This window comes from Lithobates pipiens, unplaced genomic scaffold, assembly GCF_037356315.1.
Source record: "Lithobates pipiens isolate NorthernLeopardFrog02 unplaced genomic scaffold, aLitPip1_a1.2 Scaffold_13, whole genome shotgun sequence".
Lineage (NCBI taxonomy): Eukaryota > Metazoa > Chordata > Amphibia > Anura > Ranidae > Lithobates > Lithobates pipiens.
In genome coordinates, this window is record NW_027507718.1 from 404,942,792 (window position 1) to 404,948,791 (window position 6,000).

The 6,000-nt window shown below is 42.3% G+C and overlaps 1 protein-coding gene across 3 annotated transcripts in view; it reads right to left on the reverse strand.

The window, feature by feature from the left end:
- The window catches only part of CEP135 (centrosomal protein 135), a 64,715-nt gene that overhangs the window by 57,928 nt on the left and 787 nt on the right, over positions 1-6,000 (reverse strand). The window lies entirely within an intron of this gene.

The window sequence follows — 6,000 nt, forward strand, 5'->3', positions numbered from 1 at the left end:
GAACGCCGCGAATCCGCGGCGTTTTCCCGCATCGCACACCTCCCGCCGGCAGTTCACACTGCCCTATGCGGACGGCTGGGAGTGTCAATGTTATGTTAATGACACCCCCAGATCCGTCCGCATATCGCAGTGCGATCTGCCGACTCGCACAGGAATCGGATCGCATGGTGTGAACCCCCATGCGATCCGATTCTGTTGCGGACCAAAAAAAGGGTCCCGTGCGAGTTTGCTGCGGGAGCGCTGCGAATTCAGCCATACGATCTGTATGGCTGTACTCGCATCGCTACGGAGATTGGATGTGATTTGCGGTGCGAATCACATCCGGATCTCCCCCCGCAGCAGTGTGAACCCAGCCTTAATCTGCAATAGGCAAGCAGCTTGGTGTGAAGAAATGAACTGTGGGAGCAATAATTAGAAAATGGAAGACATACAAGACCACTGATAATCTCCCTCGATCTGGGGCTCCACGCAAGATCTCACCCTTAGGGGTAAAAATGATCACAAGAACAGTGAGCAAAAATCCCAGAACCACACAGGGGCAACCTAGTGAATGACCTGCAGAGAGCTGGGACCAACGTAACAAAGGTTACCATCAGGGACTCAGATCCTGCAGTGACAGACGTGTCCCCCTGCTTAAGCCAGTACATGTCCAGGCCCTTCTGAGGTTTGCTAGAGAGCATTTTGATGATCCAGAAGGGGATTGGGAGAATGTCATATGGTCAGATGAAACCAAAGTAGAACTGCTTGGTAGAAACACAACTCGTGTTTGGAGGAGAGAGAAGCAACCAAAGAACACCATACCTATTGTGAAGCATGGGGGTGGCAACAACATGCTTTGGGGCCGTTTCTCTGCAAAGGGAACAGGATGACTGATCCGTGTACATGAAAGAATGAATGGGGCCATTCATTCCAAGGGACACGGCCAACACAGAATTTCCCCTCTGCGTGCCCGCGCAGAGGGAAATAAACAGGAGGAGGTTCAGGGACGGCCTCCCTGCAATCTGCGTCTGCGCTGCAGCCGCTTTTTGGCTATAGTAAGGACGCCTAGTGGTTAAAATTATTATTATTATTTTTTAAGAACGTTCTTTTGATTTTCAAATCGTTAGTGGGGTCAAATCGACCTTCCTTTTCAACCACAGGAAATTTTAAAAAGAATAGAAAACTGCTTGGTCAAAAGGAAATTTTCAGTGTATGTTGTTTTTGTTCAGAAATTACATTCATTTCAACAGAACGTTAAAAGCAACATTCTTTCATTCAGCGAATGTATAAATATTTTTTATATAAATATTTTTCATATAAATATCTGAAAATTGATCTGTGTGGCCAGCATAAGGCTCGGTACACACCTATGCAGTTTGCTTTTGATCTGTTTCTACACTTCTTTTTGCTGTGCGTTAAGTACTGTACAGTACAGAGTGCCCCAATAGCAAGGTAAAGATTGCTCCTCACACATTCACAAGTTCTCAGGCACTTACTGACATGAATGGATGATGTACTGAGCTGTATGTGTGCTGCACTGTACTTCCTGATATGTTAACAAATAATGCATTCTGTATGCAGGCCAACTAATTGGCTGGCCGATTAATCGATTACTATTTTCGTAATCAATTAGTTGTTTCAGCCCTATATCTTTTCATGCGACAACATAGACCTTTTAAACACACAGAAAAGTAAATAGTTAATATCTTTCTCCCATTTTTACTTATCCTTCCTTTCATTTCTGTTACTATACTCATCTCTAAGGGCACTCCTCCGAGGCCCACAAATAAATTTCATTCTTCTTCTCAAATTAAATAATAGATTTTTCTATACAATTCAGAGTATGTCTACATAAATTATCGGTTTAACGATTGGCTGATGATTAAGCCATTTTGTTGGTTTTACTAGTAAAATACTCTACCACTGAATTCAATTATACATTGTTATATATTTTTGATATTTCTGTACAAATGTTAGTATGATTGTACAAATGTTATCTCTAAGCATTAATAAAAGCTTATTGTTTAAAAAAGAAATGACACTTTGCTACAATGTAAAAGTAGTGAGTGTACAGCTTGTATAGCAGTGTAAATTTGCTGTCCCCTCAAAAAAACTCAACACACAGCCATTAATGTCTAAACCACGGGCAACAAAAGTGAGTACACCCCTAAATGAAAATTTCCAAATTGGTCCCAAAGTGTCAATATTTTGTGTGGCCAACATTATTTTCTAGCGCTGCCTTAACCCTCTCGGGCATGGAGTTCACCAGAGCTTCACAGGTTGCCACTGGAGTCCTCTTCCACTCCTCCATGATGACATCACAGAGCTGGTGGAAGTTAGAGACCTTGCGCTCCTCCACCTTCCATTTGAGGATGCCCCACAGATGCTCCATTGAGTTTAGGTCTGGAGACATGCTTGGCCAGTCCATCACCTTTACCCTCAGCTTCTTTAGCAAGGCAGTGGTTGTCTTGGAGATGTGTTTGGGGTTATGTTGGAATACTGCCCCGTGGCCCAGTCTGCGAAGGGAGGGGGATCATGCTCTGCTTCAGTATGTCACAGTACATGTTGGCATTAATGGTTCCCTCAATGAACTGTAGCTCCCCAGTGCTGGCAGCACTCATGGAGCCCCAGACCATGACACTCCCATCACCATGCTTGACTGTAGGCTAGATACACTTGTCTTTGTACTTCTCACCTGGTTGCCGGCACGCACGCTTGACACCATTTGAACCAAATAAGTTTATCTTGGTCTCATCAGACCACAGGACATGGTTGCAGAAATCCATGTCATTAGTCTGTTTGTCTTCAGCAAACTGGTTGTGGGCTTTCTTCTGCATCATATTTAAGAGGCTTCCTTCTGAAACGACAGCCATGCAGACCAATATGATGCAGTGTGAGGTGTATGGTCTGAGCACTGAGAGGCTGACCCCCACCCCATCAACCTCTGCAGCAATGCTGGCAGCACTCATATGTCTATTTCCCAAAGACAACCTCTGGATATGATGCTGAGCATGTGCACTCAACTTCTTTGGTTGACCATGGTGAGGCCTGTTCTGAGTGGAACCTGTCCTGTTAAACTGCTGTATGGTGTTGGCCACCGTGCTGCAGCTCAGTTTCAGGGTCTTGGCAGTCTTCTTATAGCCTAGGCCAGTGATGGCGAACCTTGGCACCCCAGATGTTTTGGAACTCATTTTCCCATGATGCTCATGAACTCGGCAGTGTAGCTGAGCATCATGGGAAATGTAGTTCCAAAACATCTGGGTGCCAAGGTTCACCATCACTGGCCTAGGCTATCTTTATGGAGAGCAACAATTCTTTTTTTTCCCAGAACCTCAGAGAGTTCTTTGCCATGAGGTGCCATGCTGAACTTCGTGACCAGTATGAGAGAGTGAGAGCGATAACACCAAATTTAACACACCTGCTCTCCATTCACACCTGAGACTTTCTAACACCAATGAGTCACATGACACCAGGGAGGGAAAATAGCTAATTGGGCACAATTTGGACATTTTCACTTAGGGGTATACTCACTTTTGTTGCCAGCGGTTTAGATAATGGCTGTGTGTTGTGGTATTTTGAGGGGACAGCAAGTTTACACTGTTATACAAGCTGTACACTCACTACTTTACATTGTAGCAAAGTGTCATTTCGTAAGTGTCACATGAAAAAAGATATAATAAAATATTTACAAAAATGCGAGGGGTGTACTCACTATTGAGAGAGTGAGTGCGCGCGCGCGCGCGCACACACACACACACACACACACAATAAAAATTCTACACATCCCTGTGAGAGGAAAAAAAAAAAAAATATATATATATATAAAAATATATAATAAGATGATACAAAAATGTGATCCGTACAACTAAATTGAACATCAAACTAAAATCTTTTAGGCGAAGGGAAGTAAAAAAAAAAAAAAAAAATTAATATGGCTACACACCTTTAACCACTTAAGGACTGAGCCTCTTTTTAAGATTTATTGTTTACAAGTTTAAAAAAAAAAAACATTTTTTTTTTGCTAGAAAATTACTTAGAACCCCCAAACATAATAAATTTTTTTTCTAACACCCTAGAGAATAAAATGGCGGTAATTGCAATACTTTGTCACACCGTACTTGCACAGCAGTCTTTTGGGAAAAAAATACACTTTTGAATTAAAAAAAATAAAACAGTAAAGTTAACCCAATTTTTTTTTATATATTGTGAAAGATAATGTTACGCCAAATAAATTGATACCCAACACATCACATTTCAAAATTGCGCCCACTCGTGGAATGGCAACAAACTTTTACCCTTAAAAAATCTCCATAGGCGACGTTTAAAAAATTCTTTAGGTTGCATGTTTTGAGTTACAGAGGAGATCTAGAGCTAAAATTATTTCTCTCGCTCTACCGATCGCGGCAATACCTCATATGTGGTTTGAACACCGTTTCCATATGCAGGCGTTACTCATGTATGCGTTAGCTTCTGCACACAAGCTCGGCGGGATAGGACACGTTTAAAAAAATATATATATATTTTTCTTATTTATTTTACCTTATTTTTTTATTTTTAAACGGTTCTTTAAAAAAAAAATAAAAACAAAAAATGGCGTCACTTTTATTCCTATTACAAGGAATGTAAACATCCCTTGTAATAGAAAAAAGCATGACAGGACCTCTTAAATATGAGATCTGGGGTCAAAAAGACCTCAGATCTCATATTTACACTACAATGCAAAAAATAAATAAAATAAAAAAGTCTCTTTAAGAGCTATGGGTGGAAGTGACATTTTGACGTCGCTTCCACATCCTGCAATAGTATGGAGAGGGGTAGGGGGCCATCTATCCCTCACTCGTCTCCATACCCAGCATGAGAAAGGATCCGATCGCCTCCACCGATGGTAAGAGGCGGGAGGGCACCGGAGTGTGGCGGGAGAGGGGGGCCCTCTCTCCCGCCGCTGATAAAAGTCATCTCGTGGTGAACCCGCTGCAGAGACCACTATTATCGGAAAGCAGACCGCCGGCCGAAGAAGAGGATACTGGGGTTATGGCAGCTAGCTGCTACGATAGCAATGATATTCCTCTTCAAAGTTAGGACATATATCAGCATGCGGAGGTCCGTAAGTGGTTGATTTAATACTTTGTTGATGCACCTTTTGATTTTATTACAGCACGCAGTCTTTTTGGGTACGAGTCTATCAGCATGGCACACCTTGACTTGGCATTATTTGCCCACTTTTCTTTGTAAAAACACTACGAATCCATCAGATTGTGAGGGCATCTCCTGTGCACAGCCCTATTCAGATCAACCCACAGATTTTCAATTGGATTTAGGTGTGGGCTCCAGCAGGGCCATTCCAAAACTTTAAATCTCCTGGTAGAGACCACCCTTTTTTGATTTGGATGTATGCTTTAGGTCATTATCATGCTGAAAGATGAAGTTCTTCTTCATGTTCAGCTTTCTAGCAAAAGCCTGAAAGTTTTGTGGCAATATTGACTGGAACATGCAACTGTTCATAATACCCAGTACCTTGACTAAGACCCCTGTTCCAGCTGAAGAAAAACAGCCCCAAAGCATGATGCTGCCACCACCATGCTTCACAGTGTAGTATGGTGTTCTTTTGGTGACGTGCAGTTTTGTTTTTGCGCCAAACGTATTGGAATTATGACCAAAAAGTTCAACCTTGGTTTGCTCAGACCCCAACACATTTTCCCACATGCCTCTGGGAGACTTCAGATTTGTTTTTGCAAAGTTTAGCTGGTCTTGGATGTTTTTCTTCGTAAAGAAAAAGCTTCTATCTTGCCACTCTACCCCGTAGCCCAGACATATGAAGAATACGGGAGATTGTTGTCACATGTACCACACAGCCAGTACTTGCCAGATATTCCTGCAGCTCCTTTAACCACTTGCTTACTGGGCACTTAAACCCCCCTCAGTCCCAGACCAATTTTCAGCTTTCAGCGCTGATGCACTTTGAATGACAATTGCGCGGTCATACAACACTGTACCCAAGATGAAATTTTTATCATTTTTTTT